Genomic DNA, 16,497 nt, shown 5'->3' on the forward strand with positions numbered 1-16,497 from the left:
TAAAATAAATTGAATAATTTATCTTAAATGTTTTAACATCTCGTGGACGTATAGCCTAGCGGGTTAGTGCGTATATAATAATTTAAAATGTCTTTCAGGTAACAGGTTAGTAAGTATATGTAAATTCCCTCTCTAGTATGCACTAATTAGCTATCTGTACTGTAAAGGAATAGCATTACGTACTCAATTCATGTATCAGTATATAAGTATTATTATACTCGGAGAGGCAGTTCTCCTTGAGTTGTTATGGTCTCCTAGACGTAACCTCATAGTTAGAAACTATATCCTATTTTGGCAAACTAATCAAGGGGAGCGGCCAACAACAAGTCACGAGCGGCGGTTGCGAGAATAACAACTTATTGAACCAGCTACATACACCGCCCCGTCCATGCGCAGGATCCATCAAAGGAACCGACATCATATATAGGAGGGCTGGGAACACAGTAAAGACAGATGTACCTGGACCAGCAACGCAGAAGCGACTTCACGCCACTAGCCATATACAGGACGACGACTACTACTACTACTATTACCACGACGATACTATACATTTTATATTTGTTCTAATAAAACATTGTATTATAAATCTAATTTGGCTACCATTATTTTCAATCATCTACATAGTGAATCACTGAAGGGGCAGCACGTAACACTGGCGCAGTCGGTAGGATATTCATTCAAAGGAGGCAACCGTCAAAGGCTACAGTCAACAAGGAGGAATTGATCACTCTTCCAAGGCTACAACTCTGAAGAAGAACCTATACACAAAACAAATAAGTCACGTTGCAGCACCATCAAATTCATCAGCATGTCATCAGCATCAAGGAACACCGCTTTATTGTGAGTGAATAACTATTTTAAATTTGTTACATAGACGTATGCAACATAATTAAAACAAAAGTATTGTTAAGTAGTCGAGTATAGGTATATTGGTGTAAAACGTAATATTTTTTTAATTTATTGAGGGCGTATTATTGAAGTTTTATTAAATTAAAGGGTATTATTGAATTATTATTGAAGTTTTATTGAATTAAAGGGTATTATTGAATTATTATTGAAGTTTTATTGAATCAAAGGGTATTATTGAATTAAAGGGTATTATTGAGTTATTATTATATTAAAGGGCAATTATTGAATTATTATTATTATGAGAAACGTATTAAATAAGTGGTGAAGTGATTTATGGACAAAGAAGGTACATCTCCCTTGAACGTAGCTAATTCATTGTATAACACTAGTGTAGAAGACGAGTTAAACGAAACGAATAGACAAATTGAATTATTAAGCCCGATTAGAAGCCCAGCCCAGTTGAAAACCCAGTTAGAAGCCCAGTTAAAAGATAACCCAAGTAGAAACCTAAGCCCAGCACTTAAACCCATTACGCGTAGCACAGTTACAGAGAGTTTTAAATTTCAATGATTAGATTATACAACTAAAAAGCGCGCAAAGAAAATGGTGGTTATAATATTAGAAGACGCTTTTAAATTAATACCACTATGTACAGGAATAGACGATATTTATCAATTTATAAATGCATGCGACATGGCAGTAAGCTTAGTAGAGGAGGCAAATGCACCAACGCTAGTCAAATATATTACTACAAGGTTAACAGGTAGAGCATTAGAAATGATTAAATATAAAAACGTGTCGAAGTGGACATATATAAAAAGTTATTTAACAGACGCATTCGAGGTCACCGCTACGGCTTAAACCTTACAAATACAATTAAATTCTATTAGGATGCACAATCACGAAGACGTAAATGATTATTGCCATAGAGTAGAAAAATTATATAACCAACTATGTACCGCCAGTACACTAGGTAAAATAGATACAGAAGCAAAAATTATACATGAAACACTTAAGGAACAAACGCTAGCAAACTTTATTAAAGGATTAGTAGAACCGATTAGGACAATAGTAAAATCACGTAATCCGAAAACCCTTGAAATGGCTAAACAGTTATCGAAAGCTGAAGAGGTCGAATATAATACGGAAAGGGATAATTATTATAGACGTAAAAATGAAAATTCAAACAACAGAAGTAGCTTTTCACGTAACAATAATAATAACTATCAGAGAACGACTAATACGAATTGCAATAACAGAAACAACGGAAATTTTCGATCAAATAACTTTACGAAACCGAATAATTTTACGCGAACAAATAATTACCAACGAACAGATAACTTTTCGCAACCAAATAATACTAACAGACCAGTAATAAAATGCTATAATTGTAATGGAAATCATTATGCATCGCAGTGTAGAAACAATCCTAGAACTAACTATTCAAATAACAGTAGCAACAACCGTCCACCTAATAGAAACAATTTTACGCAACCGCCAACGAACTATAATATGCAAGTAGCAACATGTACATATTGCAATCGAAACGGGCATAATATTAATGCATGTTACAAAAAACGAAACGATGAAAGTAGACACGACAATAACTCGGGAAACGCCAACGTATCGAACGAAGGGCGCGGTACTCGTTCGATAAACCAGATTATCGCAGAACACCAATGCACGATGCTGCCACATCGTTACAACTATAGAAAATAACCATATAACATTTAACTCGTCCGCTGCTAAGACAAAAAAATTACACTTAATGATAGACACAGATAGTCAGGTAAACATACTCAAAATAAATTGCTTGCGCGAAGATTTAGAAGTAGACGATACTCAAAGAATAAATTTACGTGGGATAAACGAGGACCTCATTCAAACGATAGGGAAATTAATAATACCGATAGAATTAAACGGGAAAAATATCAATGCAGAATTTCATATAGTAGGAACACGATTTCCAATTCCCAAGGACAGTATTCTAGGAAACGAGTTTCTCTCAGCTAATAATGTAATAGTAGATGTAGCAAAAAACAAGTTGATTATCCAAACGACCTCCCATTCACCAACAATGACTAATGAAATCGTAGAGGAAACCAGTTCTATCAAATTAAAACCACGAACCGAAACTATTATAGGGATTTTGATTTCCGACCCATTAGTTGAAAACAAGAATATTCTAATACACAAACAACAATTAGTAAAGGATGTGTTTTGTAGTAATACAGTATCCATCGTTAGCAACGGTAGGGCAATAGTTAGCATGTTGAACATATCAGAAGAAATAAAGACTCTAACCAAAACTGATTTAAACAAAATACTTTACAATACTGAGTACGAAATATATTCAGTTGAAACAAAAAACAATCACAACGAACGTATAGCAAAACTAAAACAAATGATAATAACTGAGCACATGGACGAAACTGAAAAACAATCTATTTATGAGATATGTGAACGATACAATGATATATTTCATATGGAAGGGGATATTTTAACTTTTACAACCGCGGGTACACACTCTATTAAATTAAAGCAGGACCAACCACCCATATATCGTAGACCTTATAGATTACCTCACGCACAACAAGACGAAATAAACTCACAAATTAAAAAAATGGAAGAAAATGGAATTATTGGGAATTCTAGGAGTCCCTGGAATTCCCCTTTGCTGTTAGTGCAAAAGAAAATGGATAATTCAGGCAAACAAAAATTCAGAGTAGTGGTAGATTTTAGGGCACTTAATGAGGTGACCATAAATGAATTTCACCCTTTGCCAAATATTACAGAAATACTAGATCAGCTAGGAAACAGCCAGTTATTCAGTAGTCTCGACCTTTCTTCGGGGTTTTATCAAGTGATGATGGACAAAGGCTCACGGGAGTTAACAGCCTTTTCGACTAACCAAGGTCACTGGCATTTTAAACGAATGATTCAGGGAATGAAGACGAGTCCCGGAACTTTCCAAAGAATTATGAATTCAGCCTTAGCAGGTTTAATAGGAATTAAATGCTTAGTATATTTAGACGACATAATCGTATACGGGAAAAATTTGTATGATCATAACGAAAAGCTAATAGACGTTTTCGAGCGATTTGAAAATACAATTTGAAATTACAACCAGACAAGTGTAATTTCTTAAAAAGAGAATGTAGACGCACTTACACGAATGTATTCAATTCAGGAAATAAAAAATGAAACATATGAACAATTTCTCGAAAAAATAGAAACACAACTTGTTACGAATAATAATGTGAAAGAAACTATAGGTACACTAATAGAATCACCAAAAGAATATAATTAGTGTCAGAAATTGCAAGGCAGTATAACTTTAGGACAGGAACAAATTACCAATTAAAAAAACAATTTGGAAACGGTGCGATATTACCGCTCAGTAAAGTAATAGGGGGCACGCCTTATTACAAACAGGAAAATAGATTCATAATAATATTCCTAGTAACAAAAAATAGAGATCGGCAGAAAACAACTTACGAAAACATGTATATATCATTAATAAATTTGAAACTACTTTGTGAAGAAAACGAATTAAAAAAACTAGCTATGACTAAATTAGGCGAACATAACGATTTAGAATGGGAAAAAATAAGGTCAATGATACGATACATATTTCGTAAAACAGGTATAGAAATCATTATATGTGCAGGTATAGAATATACTGAGGAAGAAAAAGCGATTATTTTAAAACAGTTTCATGATTCAAAACTCGGGGGTCATTTAGGCGTTAACAAAACTATTAAACGTATTCAAAAACCGTTTATATGGAGAAATATGAAGGGGGACGTTAAGAAATATATAAAGAATTGTACATCGTGTCAGGTGAATAAGGTATCAAATCGGCATATCAAACAACCAATGGCTATTACGTCTACAAGTTCAAAACCATTTGAAAAGATATTTATGGATATAGTAGGGCCTTTGCCGACAACATTATCTAATAATATTTATATTTTAACTATGGAAGATGATCTAACGCGTTACACTTTGGGAGTTCCAATTCCTGACCAAAAAGCGAACACGGTCGCGGAAGCCTTTGTTATACACTTCGTTTGTGTACATGGTATACCGGGAACGATATTAACTGATCAGGGCACCGATTTCCTTAGTAAAACGTTTGCTGAAGTTTGCAAGTTATTAAAGATAGAAAAAGTTAACACTAGTCCTTTTAGGCCACAGGGCAATCCTGTTGAACGTGCTCATAGGACCTTAGCTGAGTACTTACGACACTATGTAGACAAGAATTTAAATAATTGGGATCATTTATTACCTTTTGCATTTTTTGTATATAATTCGACAGTACATTCATCTACTTACTTCCAGCCATACGCACTAGTTTATGGATGCACATTGGAGGTACCGATTAAATTAAAAACCGAGCCAGAACCACGATACAATTACGACGATTACTTATTTGATTTAAAGGAAAACATGCAAGTGTCACATAAGATAGCTAGAGAACAATTAGTTAAAAACAAAATAAAAAGTAAGGAAAGATACGATAGGAACGAAAATCCACAAGAAATACATGTTAAGGATTTAGTACTCTTAAAGGATAATAATCATAGAACAAAACTCGATCCATTATGGTTAGGGCCATACGAAGTCATAGCAATAGTGGGAAATGAAAATGTAGTTATACAGCGTGGGCGGCGTAGCATCACTGTTCATAGAAACAATGTTAAAAAATATTATAATGATGCACAATCCGATTAAAATATATATATATATATATAGTTATTTATATTTAATTAACGTGTGAATTATTAATTTGATTTTAAGAATAAAACTAAATAGGAAGCATAATACAAGCAATGTAGGACTAAACATTTTTTTTAAAATTCTTTAAGCAAAAAAAAAAAATATAAATTATAGATAAATTTTAATTTTAGGGACAGACAAAGGGAATTCATTTTGGAACTTGAAATCGCACTCAAACAAGAATTACACGAAACATATACTATAGGGCCGGAGAACATACCGAGGTGTTTTATAGGTCATATCAATACTGCAAATAATAACGTTGAAGAACCTTTCACAACTCTCGAAATAACTAAAATAATAGAAATTATTACTAATATCATGTATGATTTATCACCAAATTCAGTGACGTCAGTAGATACATTATGTAAACGACTAACAAATTATATGAAACTTTTATACGATCCAAGGGATATACTAGATTATGATAGGTGGTTTTAAAAAAAAATATATACATATAAGATAATAAAATAAGGTAGTTAGTTTAATATAAATATAATTTTATACTTTTAGATTGGTGATGATGATTGGTTGTCTAGTCAAATCTGACGAAATAAATACATCAGAACACTTAAATATACACCATATGGAAATGGCAAGGGATTATATTACGAAAATGTAGGACCTACTAGGATTATAGGGGCTGAATATGAACTTGTAACATATTTTTCGCTAAAGGAGTACAATACGAAATATGATTTATTGGGGGAAAAAATGAAAAATATCACAAAAATATGTACCGATCAAAAACATATCGATTTATGCGGGAAATACCAGATAGTAATAACGGATTTATATAGCGAAATAAGTAAACAAAAAAAACGTATGTATTTGTCATTAGGAAGTGGTATGGATCAATTCGATAATAAGCAACGGAAAAGAAGGGGGTTAGTAAACATAATAGGTAACGCTATGTACACGTTATTTGGCGTATGCGATGATAAATGCACTAAAAAAACACGGGAAGCTATAAAGCAAACAGAAGAATCGGGGGCTAATATACTACACATAATGAAGGCTCAAACAACAGTAGTAAAAACAATAGTAAAAAATATAGGAAATACGTTAGAACAAACTGAACAATTATATAGAAACATTTCTACTAAGGAACAACAATTATACGTAAGAATGTTACAAATACAAACTAGAACTGACGATGTTTTAGACTTATTAATGGCAGGAGAAGTACATAATGTATACACAATAATCACAAATCAATACGCCTACGAAACTCAAACGTTAGGACAAATAGTAACAGCCGCTAGAGAAGGAATAATACACCCAAGTCTTATGACACCGCAAGAATTAGCATCAACTTTAAAATCAATAGAACTAACAATTAAGAAACAATATAGCATTCCTATGGGAACAAAAGCTTCAGAATTAAATGAATTTCAAAAAATTACTAAAATGAGTATTTACTATGAAAACGATAATTTAGTATTCATTAAAAAAATACCGTTAGTTATTGACATTGAACTTACATTATACCATTTAATACCTATACCAATAATCCATGTTCAAAATAATACTGAAGGGTGGTATCTTCCAACAGTTACTTATAACAATATTGCAATAACTAAAGATAGAAAACGATTTACTACATATACAGAAAAACAATTGGACGACTGTACAGAGACTACAATATATAGAATATGTAGAAAACCTCAACCAATTCAAGAAAACAGCGAACGCCAACCATGCGAATTACAATTATTCAAAGGACCTGATACTATTTCTAATCAACGGAACTGTGCAATCGAAAAATTTAATCTACAAAGAAACATATACCATAAATTGCGAAACAAAAACACCTGGTTACATGTGGGAAGTGAAGCACTGACCGTAAGTTGTACAGATATAGTCGAGCCATTTACGCTAGATACAAATAAAATTGGAGAAATAACTATCGTAAACAATAATTGTCAAGTATTTACACAAGATGCAGTACTAACCGCCACAGAAGAGATTACCAACACGAATTATAAGGATTTCATACCTACAACTAACATAAAAAGCATTTTAGAGAAGATACCTGAACACATATATAGATTCGAAGTAAATAAAAGATGGGGAGACAATCCAAATATACAATTAACGGATCTACACGGCGTATCCAAGTCCTTGGATGAAATACAACAAATGATAGACCAAGAAGTTTTAAGAGAACAAAGCCAAAAACACCAGTTTATACACGGTAACTTACTATATGTAACAATAGTATTAGCAGCACTATCTCTCGTACTCATAATAGCAATATATATATTAATTAAATGCAAATATATTAGTGATGAACAAGTAATAGATATACCCAGAAGGATAGTTAAATATAGACCATCAAACAGAAGTGACTACATAAGGTGGTTTGAAGAGACACCATTCACTCCACCACCGTCACCAAGATAAAAAAAAAAAAAAAGAATAATATATAGAAAACATATATAAATAAAAAAAATATATATAATAATAAATAATAAGTTAATTAATTAATATTAATAATAATTATAATAGTAATGCAATCAAATAATATAATTATGTTTCAGAAAATAAACAAGAGAACGTCAAAATAAAATATACGTTAACCATTAAATTAAAATTATAAACATGGGCGAAAATGCACAAATATCTGTAGATTATTCATTTACATTACATGCAATCGATTTTATTAAAGAATTAAAGGAAGTATTATTAACTAGTGCGCTTATTCAATTAGTACGAAGAAACATAGTATACGTAAGCTGTTTTGAACACCATGTACTAGAAGCAAACAATAGAATGCCCGTACCATTATCAGAAGAAGAATTAGATTTAGTGATGATTCCTTTGACCACTTATCTTCATCCATTTTGTAACCTTACATGTCCAAATAGATCAATTTGTTTAACTATAGGTGCAGTATTAAATCAATTAATTAATAGACGTATCATTACCACCGATTTCTTTTTATAAATAAATCCTTGTAAAAAAAAAATAAATAAAAAAAAATAATAATAAATAAATAAATAAATAAGAATAAATCAAATAAAAATAAATAAATAATAATAATATTAAATAAATTATAATATAAATTATAAATACGTACAAATAGAAAAAAAATAATACGTAAAAATAATATATCATAAGTAATATTTACAGAAATTAGAATAGTAATAATATTAACGTAACTATCGTAATAAATAATGAAATTTTAACTATTTCAGAGTATAAGAAGAAACGAAATATAAATACACGTAAAAGTTTAATATATAAAGATTTTAACAGAGACAAACATGAACGAAAACATACCATTGTCGGCAGAACTACCATTGACACTACAAGCAATAGAATTTTTCAGAGAGCTGAAAAACGAATTATTAAACGAGCAGCACAATCAGTTTGTCTGGGGGGATATGATTTGTGTAGGATGTTTCAAACGACATGTCATAGAGGCTAATAGGAGAATGACTATGCCGTTTACACAACGTGTTTTAAATCAAGCTATGGTACCGGTAACTGCATTTATACACGCAGTAATTGTTAACCCTAGGGCGGATAGTTCAATCTGTGTAGAAGTCGGAATGCTTTTAGAGCAACTAATCTCACGACGTATATTATCCACGGACCATATATTCGAAGAGCAAAACATAATAACAACAACACAGGAAAATTAAATATAGTAGTAATATGTAACTATAGTAATAATAATATGCATACATTTAATATTTTATATATATATTCTAGCTCTCAAATCCGTTTTTTCATAATGGATTTCGAATTCACTATGATCAATAGGACCGAAATATGATTGGTATCCGGCGCCATCTCCAACAGTTTAGAAAAATATAAACCGATGAAACTGGAGGGGAATCCTCTTGTACTTACACAAGACGATAAGTTAAGGAGGTTCCGGCGCCGTGACTTGGGAAAAGTTGTGCAAACAATCAAAAGGGTATTCCGGAGTAAACCAAACTTGACCACACCATTGTTGGACCAATTATACAAAAGTATAAACCATCAGGGGGAGGTGACTTTGTCAACGGTATACCTACAGAAATATTTGCACATCCATAGCAGGGAGCCAATAATAGTTTTTTGGAACAGAACGACAGATCTAACAATTGTAAAAAGATTAAGGTTAAGGGGTATATTAGCGTTTTTAAATATAACGGCGTCCAGTGATAGGAATAATAATGAATTTAATTTAAAACTAACTAATATAGAAACAAGAGAAACCTTATATTCAGGGTACATAGGAAAACTTAATAAAAACGGCAGGATGTTAAACTTATTAGAAGCACATGGATTGGTGTGCAATACGAATCATCATATCACGCATTGTCACGATCCAATTGCTGATGTAATTTTAACCAAATGCGTTTTTGACTATGTAGTCACGAAAATAAAGCCGATATATTTGTATAGACTAGGTAGAAAATATAGGAAAAAATAAAAATATATATAGAGATTTTTAGGATAAATTCACGGTGAAGGTAATTACGTAGACTTAACACAGTTATATTATTTTAGATTTATCGAAGAATTAAAAAAAATATTAAGCACCGAAGTACATATTTATAAACTTAAGGAAAATAAGATGGAATCGGTATGCTTTAACTGGCACATATTAAAAGCAAACAAAAGATTAAACGAACGTTATGATTTCAAAAAATTAAATAAGATAACCAGAAATATTGAACTCTTTATGAATGACCATTGTAACGGAGAATGTAAGGAATTACTTAAATTAATAGAGAAAACAAGAGATCCAAGCTATATACTCGAATATCCTAAGTAAATAAAATTATGTTGACATATAATATGTGTAACAGTTTATTATATTATTCACATAACTTATCAATTGGTGGAAGATTTATTATAACTAACAAATATTGTATTCAAAAGGGGAAATATAAACTTATATTATATAATAAACTAACATTTTAACACTTCTAATATTATAATTTCAGGGAATCAAAATTTTATATTATTATGTATTCAAATTTTATCTAATTGTAAAAAAAAAAAAGAACACAAATGTAATTAAATAATATTGTAAATTACATTATAAATGTAAAATGTCACAAAGTATGTATAACAAATTGTAACCTATTATAACAAAATTGTAAATGTAAAACATATATATCTATCAATTATTGTAACTTGTTATAAGCAAGATTGTAATGAAAGGTAAATATTATAACAAATTGTAAATGTAAATGTATACCAAATTGTAAAATCAACTACTGTTGACTATTGAACTTAAATAGTATTGTTAAAGATTCTTAACCTTACAGGCTAATGATCTTTTTTTTGGCAGGGAGGTGTAAAGGAATAGCTTTACGTACTCAATTCATGTATCAGTATATAAGTATTATTATACTCGGAGAGGCAGTTCTCCTTGAGTTGTTATGGTCTCCTAGACGTAACCTCATAGTTAGAAACTATATCCTATTTTGGCAAACTAATCAAGGGGAGCGGCCAACAACAAGTCACGAGCGGCGGTTGCGAGAATAACAACTTATTGAACCAGCTACATACACCGCCCCGTCCATGCGCAGGATCCATCAAAGGAACCGACATCATATATAGGAGGGCTGGGAACACAGTAAAGACAGATGTACCTGGACCAGCAACGCAGAAGCGACTTCACGCCACTAGCCATATACAGGACGACTACAACTACTACTACTATTACCACGACGATACTATACATTTTATATTTGTTCTAATAAAACATTGTATTATAAATCTAATTTGGCTACCATTATTTTTAATCATCTACATAGTGAATCCCTGAAGGGGTAGCACGTAACAGTACGTTCACATTTTTTTGCATTTTTTTTATCAGAGTTTTTAGTATATTATAATATGACTACAATGGTAAAAACTAGCAGTTCAATGTATAACTCCTAACAGTTATATCCTACTTTTTATTGTACACTTTTTTAAAAGATTTAACAAAAAAAAAATAACTTCATTATGAGTCCACCAATAATTGTCTGTAAGTCTACATTCGACATCCGAGCTTTTAACAATAAAAGTATTACAGTTGGATTACTAATTAACAAGCAGATTTCAATTATTTTATTATTAGAATGTAAACTTTCAAAGAAAATTATACAATTAAGTTTAGAAGAATGGTTTACACTGATGTCTGGATCTAATTACAATTCAATTATTAATAACCTAAATACCAGAGTGAGGCGTGTAAAGATTACCGATTCCTTTTCGTATTCGATCAAAGTTAAACAGAGTTCAATTACCCTACATCTAAACGAGGAATACATTACCTTAACACACGTAGATTTGTACCGGCTTCGTCAATTACAGAATTTGATTGATTTATATGTGGTAGACAAGCAAAAACGTTTAGCAAATTACCAAATTACTTTCAACACTGCATATGACCTAATTAAAAATGATGTCCGTGGTCTACCGTCCACCTGTCAAAGGAACGAATTTACCAACCAACCAATATATTAAAAACTATGATTTTAATTATTATAATCATCTACAGAACGATGATACATCATTTGTATATGAAATATTACAATTTCATTTAAAAAAAAAAAGATTCAGCAATAGTTTTTTAAAATTTAAACCAATGTATTTACCTGTCCTTTACTGGCACATTCTCGATGTTGGCAACCTTATAATGGCTTAACACCCAAATATCCTTTTCTTTTTCTTCAAAAGGCGTCTTTATTGTTACAACACCATCTCCTTGTCTGAATGTTAGCGAATTAAATACCCCAACATCAAAATCTTCTGATCTCAAGCGTTCGCTGATATTATCTCTGTATGGTGCATTCTATAACAAAATTAAATTATTTATGCTATCATTATGAAAATATTATTTATATTACCATTTTATTCTGCTTTTTTTCATAGGTTTTTTAGCACTTGTTTTTTCTACAGGACGTTTTGATCCAGGTTTTGTTTTTGAAAAAGACTGTCTCATATCAATTGGTTCACTGAAATGTTCATTCTATGAAACATAAAACATAGTATATTATTTTTTTACTGTTTTTTTTCATTATATATTTTTTCTATGTTCTAAGAATTATAACCAAAGCGTTGAGTAATGTCACAACTCACTTCCAATATACTTTAGTTACTAAATATTTATTTATTTTTTTAAAAAAACTATGTTATAATCAGTCATTTAATGTTATTTTAAGAATTATAACCATAGCGTTGAGTAGTGTTACAACCGGCCTCCAATTTTCTATGGTTATAAGATATTCACTAAGTAGTTACTAACCTCTGAATCAGTTGAAGCAATTGTACGGTACGACATTTTTTTTTTTGATAGTATTTCTGTTGAACTGAGCTTCTTGTCCTGGGATGAAATCTTGAAGACTGGTGAATATTAGTGAATTACCTCTGTCTTTTATACACAGATTTTTACCACTACTTTAATAATTAAGTATACAAATGGCCATAGCGATGGCCTGGTGCCATAACCTTATACTATAGAAACCTGCTAAAACATGTACATGCAGGTACAACAGCAAATCGCATTACATGAATTTAAATTGATGCTAACATAACCTGCCCAGTCAAAAGTTTATGACATTTATCATTTACCATGGTCAATGCCTCATTGAATAAATTTCTATCATAATCTTACCTTAGATGCCTGTTGGAACATGTTTATATACAACAGCAAATTACATTATATGAATTTAAATTATTACAAACAGGATTTAAAATAAATTAGAATGTATAAATTCATTCCCAAAAACCAATTATATTATATGAATTTAAATTGTTGCTAACATAACCTGTCCAGTCAAATGTTTTCACATTTACTAAATGTCAATGCTATTATAATATGAAAACAGGATATGAAATTAATTAAAATGTTTAAATCCATCCCCAAAAAAAATTTTTAATGAGAGAAGAGAGGGTTATTTTCGGGTATAAAACACAGAATTTCTTAGCTTATCGTCATCAGTTTAAGCAACAGCAGTTCCAAGACCAACCAACAGCAGAACAGTCTTCTTCGTCAAAACATCAGCCAGCGAGCAGTTTACCAAATATCTTCAACAGCCATTACTAACCACTGTGTGACGGAGAGTATAAGACCATTCCCTCGGGGGTTTTTACACCTTTAGCCATCTGTCGCGAGGGCGGTTCCTTCACGCTTTTGGATGACGCGGTCACATCCCTCCGACGGGTTACTCCAGGGCACCCTGGCGCCAGGCTGACGGTCTCCCGCCGGCTGCTCTCGTTCGAGATAGATGATAGATCGGTGGGTTTCGTATAACCGCGTCGGCGAGCGTTGGATTCGACCCAGTCAAATAGCTCCCCTTCTACTAAGGCACTACTCCCGACAGCCCCCGCGAGGCCATCCACATATGTCGCGAACGCGCGGCCGGCGAGCGCGAGCACGCGAGGTACACGCGCGCGTCGGCCGGACGCACGCCACATACGACGGGCACTGATACCGTTCGGGCGTTAGCTAAGTCGGGTTTTCAGTGGGGCTGTCATCGTCGCCCGCGGGATGAGATTGAAGGATCCGTTATCCAGAGTACTCACAACGACTCTTTTCCCACTAGCATCGACACCGGGGCTGTTCTTAAGGACGCGATGCGACCTTTTTTGAGTGGTACGGTTTTCTTTTGCCGGGTGCCGTGTCCGTACCGAATGCTCGGGTTTGAGTGCTTGTCGGTGGGTGTCCCCCAGCTAGACTTCCACCTTGCACGTATTCGCGCACGAGTTGGTCGGGCCCGTGTGCTCTTAGTCAGGTTCGTGCTAAAAGCGCCAGCGCGCTCACAGAGGTCCGCGTCTGCTTCTCTCGTCGTGCCCTGACGCCTCTCGCCCAAACCCACTGGTTTGTCGCAGGTGGTATGGTTCCCCCTTTTGGGTAGATGGTTCCCGTGCGGAGAAGGAAGGTGCCCTCCATCTCCTCGGTCGTCCTTATTCGGGGACCCACGTCGAGGTCTTTTGACGTGCTTATCAGGTCTACCCTTCCTCAGTGCGTTGATACGCCTGGAACACGGTTGTTGGTTTTTCCCGCGAGTCCGTGCTCTGCGATTCGGTCCGCTCCGATCGCTTGCACCTTGAGCGCGGAGCTTTTTCGTAGCTGACGGTCGGGCAGTCGTATGTGTAAGCAGATGCTCTGCGATCCATGAGGTCCTGCGTTTTGCAAGCTGCCCATCTCTAGGGTATACTGTTGGAGTAGCTGGTCTGCTGAAAACTGCCTAGCCAGTCCTCTTTTCCTTCATTGATGACTCTTTCCCGTCACCACCGGTAAATCTCTGAGACCACCTCCAGGTACTTCCTATTACCCCGGGAAGCTCGGTTTGGAGATGCGCCCTCCACTGGCGTAGAGATCGGAACGGGGGTGCGAAGACGCCTTCCGGCCGTTCGTCATCCGCCCAGTCCTGTACCCAGGCAGGACATCATCAGCCGCGGTCTCAATCCCGCGGCTCTTTTTTGCTCCGCACGATTCTGCACAATCATGAGTAAGCTTTTCGTGAGGGCGCTCGAGGGTGTAGCCTTGTTCGGGCGCCTCCCCGCCTTCCTACCAATTTCAGACCTTTTTATGACTTAGCGTGCTCTAAACCACCGAGTGTCCACCCTGGAAGGTACAGGTGGCCCAGGGATCTCGGAGGTCCTTGGTCATTTCGCTAGCACCAAGCTTGACCTGCCCCGAACCCTTGTGATAACAGTGCAGTTAACTCGAAGCTCTAGGGCTAGCTTTGTTAAGACCGTACCCCACCTGCCCCTTTCCTGGACCAGATTAGTCAGCCAGTATCTCAACGTGACTCGTCTTGGCGCGGTCGGTAGCAGGTGTGTACTTGTACTGGTCAGTCTACCCGCCTGACTCGTCGTGACCTGGTTGGGCCGTCCTTGCCAGGCGGGTGGGCGTGCCAGTAGGTCTTCACGGGGTTACCTCGATGCCCTTTCAGCAACCTAGGTCAGACCGCTCCAGGGGCCCGCCAGCCCCTCCCCGACCGGCGGGCGCTTCACCCGTAAGGTCGCGGGAACACCGGCCCGGTGTAACCAGCAGTCCCCCAGACCTGCCCTCGCTCTGCCGCCTTCAGAGTTCTGGTGGCCCCGTTTTGTTTGTAACGGTCGGTTTCCACGCAGCAACGGGGGATCCGAGCCTGCCGTCGCCGTCGTCACTGCAGTTTCTTTAGCCTTTCTTACGGACTACGGTTACGATGGGCCTTAGCACCCGTTCCCTCGCTTCCGCCTAACGTTACTAAGATGTTACCCGCCCGTAGATCAGGTATGTGGTTCCTGACTCCGCCCACTCTTCAGTGGTTTCAGTCTTACGGTAGCAAATTGTGCTTGTTTTGACGACAAACTGTGTTTGCCGGCCCCAGTGGGCTGGTGCGTTCAAGGTTTTGCCACTGGTGGCCCCCAGCCGTCGAGGTTGGTTTCGGCGCACAACACCGGAGTCCTTTCTCCAGAGCTGGGTCATTTGTAAACGATTGACTGAATCCAGATCACCGCCCCTCCGCCGACCGAGTCGCCAGTGCGCTTTCCCATCCACTCGGTTTGATCTCTCCCGCCAGGAACGCATCTTTGCTCATAGCTAATGCGAACCATCTATCGGTCAAGGTACTCATGAGGGATGTTCGGAGAAGTAATCACCCGACGCGACGCCTTAAGCGTATAGGAGCTAGCGTCGGCCTTCTGTGATTCTCATCTCACGCACTTCAGCGAGACGCTCGTCAGAGACGCCATGATTGGATCTCGTGTCACCGGTTGATTCACGTAATCGACCGTAACTGGGACGATTGGCTCGGTGTTAGCAAACTTTCTAAGTCAGTATCCATCCGCCGGCGACGTGGACGCCCCGGCCATCGGCAAGCGCCGCGGTCCGTCAACCCCGCGGCGCCCAGCGAAACACACAGGCCCCATTTCCTT

At 35.8% G+C, this 16,497-nt stretch overlaps 2 pseudogenes; one reads left to right on the plus strand and one right to left on the minus strand.

Annotated features, from left to right (window-relative positions):
* The first annotated feature begins 9,391 nt into the window (after positions 1-9,391).
* LOC132933122 (uncharacterized) lies at positions 9,392-10,060 on the plus strand (annotated as a pseudogene).
* Positions 10,061-11,739: 1,679 nt separating this feature from the next.
* On the minus strand, positions 11,740-12,910 carry LOC132933123 (uncharacterized; annotated as a pseudogene).
* Positions 12,911-16,497: the final 3,587 nt, after the last annotated feature.

This window comes from Metopolophium dirhodum, chromosome 1, assembly GCF_019925205.1.
Source record: "Metopolophium dirhodum isolate CAU chromosome 1, ASM1992520v1, whole genome shotgun sequence".
Lineage (NCBI taxonomy): Eukaryota > Metazoa > Arthropoda > Insecta > Hemiptera > Aphididae > Metopolophium > Metopolophium dirhodum.